Here is a 14,653-nt window from a genome sequence, read left to right as displayed (position 1 = left end):
ATTTGGCCAGCTTTGTCACTGATTGTATGACCTAATCAGTTTTGGTGATGGACGTTGAAGTTCTCTTGCCAGAGTACATTCTATCCCCTTGCTTCCCTCAATGTTCCTTCAAATTATGTTTAACATGCGGTGATACTAATTCAGCTGAGGGGGTGTAGTAGTTGGTGATCAGCAGGAGGCTTCCATGATTTATTTTGACCTGATGCCATAGGACTTCCTAGCATCATTGTTGAGGACTCCCTGGTCTACTCCCATATATCACAGAATCCCAGAATCTCACAGTGCAGACGAGCCCCTTCCACCCATTGAGTCTGCATCGACATGTGAGAAACACATATCATTGTGCCCCTATCTCTAGTGGGTCTATTCTGTAAGTGGGACAGGAATTACCTCTTCTTATCTCATTCCTGGTTATTAATTGCCCCATGTAGATAATACGGTACCATCAATAACTACACAGTGTGTTGATCAATGCCAGCTTTTGTCATTGTTGCACATAAAAAATGGAAATATGAAATGCCGTTAAAAACTTGCTGAGGTTCCACATGCTCCTGAACATTTAAGCCTCTGCCATATGTAAGTGACACTAAAGGATTCAAAGTGGGGGAAAACATTGTGGTATGTTCTGTGGTTGGAAGCACAGCAACACCATTGATATATTTTGGCAGTGTGCAGCCATTACTATTTTGTCACATTCTGTGTGTAGGGCTGTTCTTTTAAAAGCAATATATCTGAGCTCTCCAGCACTTAAAATGTAATTATATATTTAGTTTATGTTATTTTAACTTAAATTGGTAGTGCAAGTTTTTGGAGATTTTATAGAGTATGTCATCAAATAGTATAATGTCCCCATGATTTCTACCTTCATTCCCTACCCTCCAGCTTCCCATCTCATCTGCACAGCTGTAAAGGGCTATTGGGCAGACTGGGGGAGAGGAAGAGATCCCCTTGTGGAGTCAGGGGGAAGCTCCCTCTTGAGGATTAGGTGATGGAAGAAGAAATTATTCATGATGTGGGGTATCTCCTGTGCAACTTCAATTGGTGCATATCAGAAGGGAACTGGCCTGACAGGTTACCCCTCTGCTCTTCCATACATGCATAGTAGTCGAAGAAACAAAAACTGAGAAAAGAGAATAAAATACCTTCAGAGAAGAGAGAATTTCCTCTTTGGATAAGTGACTATTTACTTAGCGATAATAAATAATATCCAAAAACCAGTAATAGTGCAACACACAATACAAGCACTTATGTAAGTCTTACACTTTCAAAAAGCCTCAGCAAAGATACATTTTTGAAGGGCAGTAGCTGTCGGTATATATTGATATTCAAACAGGAAGATAAATTGGCCAGCTGCAGCGAGGGTTTCAGTTCTGTTTGAAGACTGGAGTAATCTGAAAAGTTTCCTCTTGAGTCCCAGGCAGTTTTTTTGTTTTAATTTAACGTGCTGGATCCAAACCAGATCTAACATCTGAAAAGCTGATTGCACAAAAAAGGTGATTTTAAAATGCCTTGTTCACGTGATTGCATAGAGATTAATGGGACGTTGTCAGTGAGTTATTATAATAATTGAATATTCATCACTTGCATCTCAGATTTGAATTATTGCCTTAAATCACTAATGGCCATCCAACATTATTTAGATTATATTTGGGGGATAATGACTTTTTGATATGTTTAATGAAGAAGTCGCTTTTTTTGTTGCCAACATGTACATTTAAAGTAACTCAGGAGCTCTGTACACAAGTCTCATTCTGTGGCATTTCAGAGGAAATACCAGGCTAAAAATAACAGAGAAATTAATTATCCTTTACAGATAATTGTTTTTTTCTATCCATTGTTTGCCTTGTTTTTTTTTAAATGTTACTGCCTTCTATTTCCCATCTCTCTGTATATGTAAACTACACCCGTAAAAGTTCACTTGTGAACAGTAATACCCAGGAAATATTCTTAATCAAGCATTGTTGCAATTTTGGACAAGAGGGGGAGGTTATTTTAACAACTTTTGGGGATTTGTACATCTGATCTGCACTTTGTAGCCTTGGTGCTATCAGATCAGTGTGGGTGCTGCTTATGCCATGTTACTTTGGACCTGAGATTAGGACTGAGATGACCAGCACCAGCAGAAGCAGTAACAATCTATTCCTCACAGACTTGCAGATCCAGAAGGGAGAAGGGATCAGCAGAGAGATGCAGCTCTCACTGGGCCAGGGTGTATAGCAGGGGACAAGCTTCCTCGACAAGTCAGAAAACCAGGTGGAATGAAACCTGCTGCCAACTGACTGGATGGGGGTGGGGGGGTCACACTTCAACAGTGGCTGTCAAAATCATTTTCACCATCGACTTCTTTGGTTTCGGCTCCTTCCAGGGCTCTGCCAAAGACATTTTCAACATCTCACAGTTGGTGGCCTACAAATGCATAACATAGGTGACTGCTGTGTTTGCCAGGGTAAGCAATGCTGTCAAGTTTGCCTGTGATGATGCCAGTCAGAATGAATGGATGTTCAGGGTTGCGTCCCTGGTTAGCTTCCCACAGGAGCAGGGCATCATTAACTGCACAGATTTGGTAATTAAAGCACCCCAGATCACCCAGGGAGTGTTCATCAACCACAAGGGCTTCCACTCCATTCAATGTGCAGCTGGTGTGTAACCACATCAAAATCTTTATACAGGGATGTGCAAGATTCTTGGGAAGTTGCCACGCTGCTTTCGTTCTGCGGCAGTCCACCTTCCTGATCTCTTCACACCTCAAAGAAGAGTTACTGGTTTGCTGCTCGGAGAAGAGTGGTGTTCACTTAAAACATGGCAGATATCTCTCATGAGTGGCTGAACAAAAGATGCTCAGGGCCATTACTTTGGGGGACATATGACAACCAGATGTATGACTGAGCAAGCCAACAGCAAGCTGAATACCTGAACAGATCTGGAGGCGCCTTTCAGTACTCACCAGCCAGGCTCTCTAGAATGGCCGTGGTGCAGTGTGGTCGGTGCAACACTGCGGTGAGGTCTGGACCTGCAGGAGGAACAGGTGCAAAACACAAAGGCTCTTCAGGCAATTCTGAGGAGGAGGAGACGAAACATAATGTGGCCAATGCATGAGCAGCGATGCCCTCACTATTGTGAGGCTCAATTAGACTCCACCAGTCCACCCATTGGACAAACACAAGCAAAAACCAGTTCCTGCCACACATCCCCAATTCCTCAACACTAAGACGTTCTTTCAGCAACATCCTTTTACAGCTACCCCCATTATTCGACATCAGTTTTCACCTTGTCATTCACAACAAGGCCATAGCCAGACAGCAACTAAAAGTAGGCTATGTTTCAAATGTTAATGGTATGTTAATGATATTGTTAGGATACACATCTGAACATACAAATTAGGAACAGGAGTAGGCCACTTGGCCCCTTGAGCCTGCTCTGCCATTCAATAAGATCATGGCTGATCTGATTTCTCCACATTGCTGTCTATCCCTACAACCTTTCACCCCCTTACTTATCAAGAATCTATCTACCTCTGCCTTAAAAATATCCAAAAGCTCCGCTACCACTGTCTTTTGAGGAAGAAAGTTCCAAAGACTCATAGCCCTCTGTGAAAAAAATTCTCCTCATTTCTGTCTTAATTGGGCAACTCTTTATTTCTAAACAGTGACTCCTGGTTGTAGATTCTCCCACAAGAGGAAACATCCTTTCTACATCCACCTTGTCAAGACCCCTCAGGATCTCACATGTTTCAATCAAGTCACATCTTTCTAAACTCCAGTGGATACAAGCCTAAGCTGCCTAATCTTCCCTCGTAAGACAGCCCGCCTATTTCATGTATTAGTCTAGTAAACCTTCTCTGAACTGCTTCCAATACATTTGCATCCTTCCTTAAAGAAGGAGACCAATACTGTACACAGTACTCCAGATGTGGTCTCATCAATGCCCCCTGTACAACTGAAGCATAACCTCCCTACCATTGTATTAAATTCCCCTTGCAATAAACAATAATGTTCTACGAGCCTTCTTACAGGTTAAGGGCATTGTTTAATTAAGTACTTTGAGCACGTATAAACAGGGACAGCTGGGACACTGGATATGTCTGGTGAGCTATAGACTGAACAAAGTCAATAAACTCTCTCAGTAAAGAAGAGCTCAGCGTCTTGGTTTTGACTTCACCAACCAGCTTGGATTCCATTAACAGCAAAATGATGGAAAGAAATAATATTTATGTGGCTCAAAAGTGACACAGAAATTTAACATTGTATAATGCACCCAAGTGCATGCCGTTGTGCAACTACAAATTATTACCCTTCCTCTTCCTAACACTTCTAAATGGTGCAACCCCTGCAGCTTCAGGAAAGACTGATGCAGGTTGTTCAGATCCCTGCTCCGATTGTTGCCACGCTCTTGGCCAATATCCTCTGGGTGTTAGCGCATGTGAGACTGTCTGAGCCGGAGCTTGAAGGCCCTGTGGAGATTAAAGACATGAATTTGTATTGTCAAGGTAAAAATATATTAAGTGATCATCATCATATTCACTCACTACTGACATCAAACCAACACAAGTGAGTGTTGTACCTGTATGCCATGTAGTCTGATATTTCATTCTGTCACCAGGAAGCTGGAAGATCTCCATCTCCTATGGCCAAGCAGGTGAGATGCTGCTCAAGTCCTGCGCCACCTCATCGGTCACTCTTATGGATGGAGGGCCACCTCTAGCTCTCTGCCTTTACCTCATTTCCTGTGCTCTACTCTCCCACAAGAACCTTGGTGAGGCCACAGCTGGCGTACTGTGTGCAGTTCTGGTCACCACATTATAGGAAGGATGTGATTGCACTGGAGGGGTTGCAGAGGAGATTCACCAGGATGTTGCATGGGATGAAACATTTAAGTTATAAAGAGAGGTTGGATAGACTTGGGTTGTTTTCGTTGGAGCAAAGAAGACTGAGGGGCGACCTGATCAAAGTGTATAAGATTATGAGGGGCATGGACAAGGTGGATATGGAGCAGCTGCTCCCCTTAGTTGAAGGGTCAGTCATGAGGGGACATAAGTTCAAGATGAGGGGCAGGAAGTGTAGGGGGGATGTGAGGAAAATCTTTTTTACCCAGAGAGTGGTGACGGTCTGGAATGCACTGCCTGGAAGGGTTGCCTCACATCCTTTAAAGTACCTGGATGAGCACTTGGCACGTCATAACATTCAAGGCTAGGGGCCAAGTGCTGGTAAATGGGATTAGGGAGGTAGGTCAGGTGTTTCTTAAATGTCGGTGCAGACTTGATGGGCTGAAGGGCCTCTTCTGCACTGAGATCCTGTGATTCTGTGATTCTGTGAAGGAAAGAAGAGACCAACGAGTGAAATATAATGGCCTGTGTTGATGGATGGATGGAGAGAGTTTGTTGAGGGTGACCAAGAGGGAGTGGCATGACATTGCATCAAGATGAGAGTGAGTGTCAGTGCTAAATCGATTGATGGGTATGTGAGGAAGCACTAGTTAGTGAGGGATGGGTTCACCTGCAAGCTGTGAGGAGTGATGTGCTGGAAAGTGGGCAAGTTGATTGAGGGAGCTGGAGTAATACACACAACAGGATGGAAGAGAATCTTCCACTGTGCTCACCTTGCCTGCCCTGCTTAGGTTACTAAACCTCTTTCACCACCGAATCAGTGTGCATGCACCACACTCCAGGTGCTGACCTCTTGATCAATCTCCAGCCATACCTTCTTTATTTCATTGGCTTCTTCCACCCATCAGTAAGAAATAGTATTTCTCCCGAGGGCCCTTACAGCCCCCAGCATCACATCCAGGGAGGCATCACTAAAACTAGATAGATTCTTTGAACCTCTGGTCTTCATTCTAGTAATTTCTTCTGTTGTGTTCCGAACTCCATCAGACTTCAAGTTTGGAGTGTTCCCTTTAAATACTGGCATTGAAATCAACTCTTGCAGAAAATCATCATGCCCACTAAGCTAATTGATCAGGAAACCCTGAAATTATATGGTAATACAGCAGTTGGGTTAAAAACTAATACCAGGCTCATTGCTTCTGGGTTTGCCATGTGTTACTGGATCCCTCCCACCCCTAGCATGACGGGAACATAGAACCCAGCAATGGTGTCTTTAATGTAGAATAATTGCAAAGTGCTTCAAAGACATTAGGAAAATCTGCAAGCTGGTGACCAAAAGCTTGTTTACATGGGTAGTGGTTAAAGCATTTTTTGAAGGAGGTGAGAGATATGGATGGGCTTTTAGAAGAAATTCCGCAGCATGGCACCATGATGGCTGAAAGCACAACTACCAATGTTAGGCCAAAGTGCGATGATGGCCTGGATGTGAGTGCACATGGAGTTTTGTATAGGCTATCAGGGGTAGGCAGGTATTAGAGTTGAGGTTACAATCAGATCAGCCATAATCTTTTTGAATGGTGGAGCAGGCTCGAGGGGCCAAGTGGCTTACTCCTGCTCCTAATTCGTGTGTTCATATGTTTGTTTTGTCAGAGGCCATGGTCAGATTTGTAGGGCTGGAGGAGGTTAGAGATAAGAAGGGACAAGACCATGAAGCAATTCAAGGACTAGGCTGAGAATTTGAAATTTGACTTGTTGGAGGAACTGGGACTAATAAAGGTCAGGGTAATGCATGAGCAGGACTTTCTGTAGGACAGGCCAGGAGAACATTGGAATTGTCAAGTTTCAGGTGTTGTTTGTAATGGAGAAGATATAGGGATGGAAAGTCAGGATTGAAATATGTTGCCATGTTGCAAACATCCTGGTTCAGCTTGAATGTTGAACAGTAAGCGGTTTCCCAATTCTATTGTTGCTATTTAATGCTACGGTAGGTTACACACTATAAAGTAGAGTACATTACAATTGCAAATGTTTGATCCCTGAGGTATTAGTCTTTATGGCAACATGCATTTGACAGAATGGAGTTAAATTATATTTTTTGACTGGCAAAGTTCAGATGAAATAATGATTAATCTCACTGGATTCATTATGCTGAGAACTTTATGATGCAACACGACAAACTTTAAGGTATACAAGCGCATTCCATTTGATGTACCATATTTAAGCATCACTTCCACTTTGTACTATGGGTGATGGAGACTCAAAGGGTGAGCAGTATTTACATTCTAGTTCACAGTGGGAACTTGGATTTATTCAAGGGCAGTGATGCTAATTGTCCAAATAACTTAAACACAATTAACCCAGGAAGGGATCGACAAAGTTTTAAGCGTGCCCAATTACTATTTTACAGCTGTTTTTATTTCTAAAAGTGAGGCAACCTTGACCTCTCCCCCTTCCCATGCCAACATAACCTCAGGAGCGACCCCCTCCCCCCCCACCGCTGCCACCCGCCCCCACCTTTCCGTGAGATAGGCACTAAATGCCTACGAGGTGGGAGGAAGTAAAAGCTTTCAACAGCTCAGGCAGAATCTCGTCATTCCCCAAATTGGGTGTTGGGTGAGAAAGATGGTGAAGTAATAAATTTGGTAGGGATGAAAGAATCTATTCATGCAAGCAGAGGATATGAGAAATTCAGTGACCTCATCAGGAGAGGCAAGATCGGGGACCATAATGTCATCTCCATGAAGCACAAGGTTGTGGAGAATATGGAATTAGATGATAACCTGAGTGACCTGCCAGGGAATTGGGAACACTGCTCCAGGATACCAATGATGTGCACACTAATGGATCTGGTGGAGATTTGTTCTTCATATGAGGTGTAGGAATACTGCAGTGGAGTCATAATCTAAAGCATCAGTGAGTACTCTTGTGCTCCCAGCATCTAACCCATGACATTCACATCTGCAAATAATAGTGGCCTGATAAAACGTGCTTGGTAGGAAGTAGAACATTGTGACTTGAAAAAAAAAGGGTTAATAAATGGCAGCCAGCATGGGTTTGGTAAAGTTATATATTGTTTGACAAATTTGATTGAGTTCTTAGATGAATTAAGAGCTGGTTGATGAAGGTAAGCTAGTTGATGTGTACATGAACTTTTCAAAAAGTGTTTGATAAAGGGCCACATGACAGACTCGCTAGCGCATGGGATTAAAGGAACACTGCAATGGGTGCAAAGGAAATTTACTGGAATGATACATAGAATGAAAGATTTCAGTCACAAAGAGACACGAGAGAAAATTGCGTCGCTCTCCTTAGATTCGAGAAAGTTAAGGGGAGAGGTGTTCAAAATCATGAAGGAGTTTGCTAAAGCAATTTACATAAATATGTTTCCAGTGCCAGAAGAATTGCAAGCAAAGTAAGGATTTTTTTTCAACACATAATAATAATAACTTTAAAAACAGAATTAGACATATGCTTGAGGGGGAAAGATGCAGGGCTATGGGGAAAGGGCAGGGGAAGGGATTAATTGGATAGCTCTTTCCAAGTGTTGGCATAGGCACAATGAACTGAATGCTCCCCTTCTGAGCTATATCATTGTATGAATGTATAATTTAATGGTGGAAAAATGAATACCTCATGACTGCTGCTGGGGAATCTGGCATTTAACTGCACTATCTGATGCAGATGGTTCATGCATGTGACCTGAACATTCATATCATTCCTGTATTGAAAACTGTGTGTGGGAGCACATGGAACTATTCTGGTGTCATCCAATGACCCCCTAGAGGTTTGGGAATCATGCCATTCAGAAGAAAACTAGGGCATTGTTGTATTGCATGCTGTTGTCTGTGAAGAACGTTCATTGCTCTGGTAAGCAGTGCATCATTCAAACAGACTGACTGTGACTGATATCCTTATTGGCCCCAGGAAAAGACATAAAGAAACTAAAACATAAATTGATTCACTGAGTAACTGTATCATCGCTATCCTTGATGCAATGGAGGCGCTGAAGGCTTTATTCCTCTTGAGGTCCATTTAATTCCTTTGAGGCCTCTTTACTTGGTTGACAATGGGATGGATCCCTCCTCCTGTGATTATGTTGCACTTCCCTAGCATTTATATGTTCCACTTTGTCCCCTTTCTCGAACTAGCACTGAAGGGACAAATATTGTGCTAAGAAAGATGATATAACTCTTTAGCACTCATAAAATGCTCCTATATACAGTGTAATCCTCGTCCAACAAAAGCTGCTGCATCTTTGTTTCATAACAGCCCAAAAGTCACTGAAGCTCCTAGTTCCTTCCTGTGTGTTTAAAGTACTGGGGGTTGCAGATGCAGCCTAGCAACTGAGAACATTCAGTTTAAATGGGCAGTATGAGCAGAAGATCTACAATCAACATTGTGGGAGATTATGAATGTAGAGGCCATTTTGATGTCACTTCAACTAGAAATAACATTGGAATCTCTGCCTGTTTCATGTGTAATTTAGCTGCTGCATTTGACCCATGAATGCACATCAAGTGCAAGCAGGGCAAAGATTGGGTGCAATGAGTCTCTGTCCCATTATCTCTGGGTGCAATGGGTCTCTGCCGCTTTACCTCTCACCTGGTCCAGCAAATAGTGCATGCGGGGTGCTGGGTGGAGAGAAATCAGTCCCTAATTTGATTAAAGTTGATTAAAGTCTATTTGAAGTTGGCTTTAAAGCCTTCCATTCATCAAAATGTGCACAGAGGAAAGAGAGTCAGTTGGAACACTGTGTTAGTAGTTAGGAGGCAGAGTTCTATAATGCTGCAGCCTGTGGATAAACCAACTAACAAAGAAAAGCTGTCTTGTTTTGTACTTCACCATCTGACTTGGATCCATTTTACATGGTAGCATAGAATGGTTGCCTAAAGGTGAAGATTGGAAACTAAGAAGAGTATTTTTTTTCAGCTAAAAGACTGTAATTGGAGTTACTTTTGAGAAGAATGGCTGAAGCCAAATATGAAGTGTCAGGGTTTGATTTGCCACCAATGTTTTCTGAATCTGAACCCTATGACCAATGGAAAAATGAAGGAGATATATAGACACGGGTTGCGTCCTTACTGAAGAGAAAACAAGGTTAGCTTTGACACTGTTGCTTCCTAACAAAAGCAAAATCAGGTGCAAGGAGATTGTGGCTCACCAGTTGGATACTGAGGGAGGCTTGGATAATCTATTAAGCTTTATGAATAAAATTTATAACAAAGATAATCTATTAAATGTATACAAGGCATGGTCAGCCTTTGGGAAATTTATAAAGATGGATGGTTATTTTATTGAAGAATATATCATTGAATTTAACAGACTATCTACAAGATTGCAGAAAATCCTTGTTCAGTGATTGCTTCCAAATTGTTGGATTGTGCTAAAGTGTTGCACGTGGACTGAAATGGGGTTAAATTCTCCAAAAGAATGTTTTTGGATCAGATGCCTGAGGCTTTAAAAAATTCCTGAGAAAGCAGTCATTTCCAGCAGCCTTCATGGCACAAATGGGACAATAGGTGGTGTCACAAAAGATGGAGTAGTAAATTCTCACAGCATTTCGAGACCATTCAGATATGGGGTGCAGGCATCAATAAAGCAGAGGAATCACAGACAAAAAGAAATGAGGATGGCAACCTTTTTGGCAGATCTGGCAGATGACAGGAATGGAGTAATAATAACAGAAGAGTGAACCCCAGGAGTTGCCAGGGAATTATTAACAGGTATTTCAGGTGTGATTTGAAAAATCATTGTGTGGTAAATTGTCCAAAATGGAACAACAGGGTTTTTGAAGTGACGCATGATATGGGAGATTTGGAAGTAGAAGATGATGATATTGATCATTCTGAAGGAATTGTACTGGTCACAAAGGTAAGCCCAGTAATGAGTGTGCTGGTCTTGGATTCATTTAATTGTGCCATGTTGGACAGAGGTTGCACAGTCACTGTATGTGGAACAGATTGCTTGAAATATTATTTGGATTCACTCAGTAGTAAGGATTGAAGTAAGGTCAGGAAGTATGAAAGTTCTACTTGCTTCAGGTTTGGAGATAACAACACGTTGAAGTCACTGAAAAGAGTGGTGATTCCACATAAAATAGCTGGAGTAAGCCATTTAATTAGTATAGATTTAGTATCAAGTGAGCTACACTTGCTGTTGAGCAAGCCATCCATGAAGCAGGCACAAATGGAATTGGGCATGGAACATGATTAAGCAATTGTCTTTGGAAAGCCAGTAGATTTGAAATTTACCCAATTAGGACATTATCCTGTCCCTTTACCAAAACTCTAATCAGAATGTTTAAAAAAAGTGTTGATGACATTAGGTGATAGGAATTTGAGTGAAGGAAAGCAATTTTTTTTTAAGTTACATTGGCAATTTGCTCATCCTTCTTGTCACAGGTTAAAAATTCTACCGAAGGATGCAGTGGTAGTTGATGAGTACACAAGGCTTGTTGAAGAGGTTAATGAAAAATGTGACATATGCAAGAAGTATCAAAGGACACCATCATGGCTTATTGTAGGTCCCCCATTAGCATGAGACTTTAATGAAGTAGTAGCTATGGATTTTAAGATGTGGGACAAGGATAGAAACATTTTTATTTTACATTTCAAAGGCAAGGCAACAAGATTCAATCAAGTCAAAAGGGTGATTGTGGATAAAATCATGGAAAAATGAATAGGGACCAGATTGGGGGCAACGGTTAAATTCCTAACTGACAATGCGGGGTGGGGAATTTGCCAATGGCAAATTTAAAGACATGTGTAAAAATATGAACATTATAGTGATGGACACTGCAGCTGAATGTCCCTTTAGTAATGGGCATTGTGAAAGAAATCATGCAGTGATTGAGAAGATGCTTCATAAGATCTTAGCTAACCAATCAAATTATAAGCTAAAATGCCCTGGCATGGGCAGTCCATGCAAAGAATTCCCTTCAAATGGTTGGGGGCTATAGCACCTATCAGTTTGTCAAAAATACCTTGGATAATGTGTGATCATTCCCTGGCCTTCGAAGGGACTACAATTATTTCTGTGCCCTTCAATGCAGGGAGTGGGGCATTCACCAAGGCAGAAGTCTCAGAAAATTTGACGAGCCTTACACTATCTTGTAAAGCCTTCAGATAAACTTTTATCCTGGGGATTTAGTATATTATAAAAGAGAGGGTCAGAATGAGTGGAAAGGTCCAGGTAAAATGATAGGGTGTGATGGGAAGATGGTGATTCTCCAACATTCATTCATCTGGGTTAATCCGGACTGATTATAAACTTGCAGAATCTGAGCAATTAGTAGAAGGTGCTGAGGCATCCTGAACCTCACATACTCATATGTTTGACAGTTATGAGGAGCAGAAAATGGTTGATAAAGCGCTGGATGACAATAGACAAAGTAACACCGATGCACAAGACAGGGGTGTCTTTCCCAAAGGACAACTACTGAAAGTTGGCACTAGGGTTACATACATACCGGAAGGGTCCATTGAATGGGGGGAAGCAACCATTGGAAGGAGAGCAAGGAAAGCCACTGGCAAATTCAAACATTGGCTAAATGCCCAAGACCATGGACAAGATGTAAGATGTATGGATTGACAAAATAAGGTGAAAACACCAAGTGGGTTCCCATAGCAGACGTGGGAGTGGCACCTGGTCCTAGGAAAAGATCACGTACTGGCAACAGAACCTCTGATTGGAGGAGGGAAAGGTCATGTAGCAGTAGTCCAGGATGAGATTGGTGGGTAAGTAGAGGGCATAGATTGACTAGAACAAGGACCAATAAACAAATTAGGAATGTCACTCGAAGTAGAAGTCCTTATGATTGGGAAGTTTTGGTGGCTACAAATTAGAAGATAAATTGATAAGTGATGCAAAATGAAGAGTTGAATACTTAGAAACTATGAAACTCCAGATAGGCGACAGCCAGCCTAATCAAATAGGTGGATATGTATCGAAAAATTACTTCTTGGTGGGACATATAATGCTAAAGTAAGACTATGGCTTGGGGTTTAAAATAAAGACTTGGTGATCAAGATGTTAGAATGGACTACCCCACTGCAAGAAAAGTGATCTTAAAGATTTTCTTGGTCACGTATTCTTGGGAATGTAAGTCCATCGATATATATGCCCCATTTTTGTAGGGTGAAAAATTTCAAAGAAATGTTTTTGAAATCGCCTAAAGTGATGCAGAAAGGAAGCTGTGGAAATTAAACAAATGTGTTTATGGATTAAATGTTGCATTGTGGATATGGTATTTCTCAGATAGGTCTCTCTTGCCGAAAGCAGGTTATTTTCAGTTGAAAGCAGACCCAGCAATGTTCTAGTGGTATGTAGGACCAGAGTCCCCTTCAACAGGGAAATTTACAGAATATAAAATCCAAACCCACAGGCATGTTTTGACCTCGTGTTTGGAATTATAAAAATACAAAAGCCAAGCTGCAGGCAACAGCGCAGGGCTGGGGAGCAAGGGCTAGCAAAACAGTGATTCATCAAAAGAGTTTGGATATTGATTGACTGCTGTCAAGGAGCAATGGTGCCAGGGGAATGCCATTACCTACCATTGACTGATGCAATCAAGAAGTCTGATTATCCAATACAATGGTACAGATATCATCAATACAATATACTCAAGGAATTATGCAGTGAAAGTCTGCACCACACAATAGTACTGGAATAAGGTCATTCAAACCCTCATTAATCTTGGAGCCAGGTGCTGTTACTGGGCCACCTCAAACAACAGGAGAATTTCTCATACATTGGGAACTGATAATATTCGTCTGGATACATCTTCCATGGAAAACCCTATATTGTTCAACCAGCAGCAGCCGACTACATTTGTCTGGACTTTGTGTGGAATCAACCAACTGGTCATGGGATCAACAGGAAATATTTTTGACATGTCTGAGTTAAATTAATATAAAAGAAGAGCACATCAGATTATCTGGGCTGCAGGTGGAAGAAGGTTCAGGGCTAGTCACCTTAATTCAGGACCTACAATCAACAGTGCACAGACCAGCCACGTTGGGGATTGTAAGTGGCTTCAGCCAAATCATAATGAAATTGGTCTGAGGGTTTTTCGTAAAGTTTCAGGACAAGATGTGATGTTTTACCTATGGTTTTGGAAGTTTAAACCGAGTCGGTGACTTTGTGTTTGTACCGGGGATGGGTTGTTCTAATTCTGTGGTGTCCTGTATTATTTTAATTAATCACAAGTATCTCTGGTGGGGTTCAACCTCTTATGGAACAGGGTTCCGGGAATTGTAACTGTATTTCGTGATTACTCAAAGCAGACCTTCTCTGAGGGCCGTAGGTGATTCAATAAAGTGATTGCGTATTATCAGAAGAAACTTGCTGGTCAATTTGTTCAAGACATACACTTGTGAATCTGGTGTCATGACCTTGAGTATGGGGAGGATCTCCAAGAGAAAAGGAGGCACCCCCACAGGTATCACAAAGAAAAAATTGCAGTCTTCTTTGTGATGTACATCAATGATTTTCTATGGGGGGCTTCTGTGGAATTTGAGTAATTTGTTACAGATGAGATAAAAGGAGAATTTAAAATTGGAAGTCAGGCTTCTGGGTATATAGGGTTAGACATTAATCAGGCTAAGTCAGGAATAACGTTGAATCAACTATTGTATTGAGAACGTATTACTTGTAAGCCAATAAATTGGGCCAGGTCTTTACAGAAAGATGATCTTGAATCCAAGGAAAAAACGGACCAGTTTTTGGAATGCTGCAATTAATTTAGCAGCATTCTTGTTGCGCAGTGGTTAGCGACCTCTGAACCACAAGTTCAAGGTTCGAGCCCCACCCCAGGGCTTGATGGCCACAGAA

This window comes from Carcharodon carcharias, chromosome 13, assembly GCF_017639515.1.
Source record: "Carcharodon carcharias isolate sCarCar2 chromosome 13, sCarCar2.pri, whole genome shotgun sequence".
Lineage (NCBI taxonomy): Eukaryota > Metazoa > Chordata > Chondrichthyes > Lamniformes > Lamnidae > Carcharodon > Carcharodon carcharias.
This window is presented reverse-complemented; position numbering follows the sequence as displayed.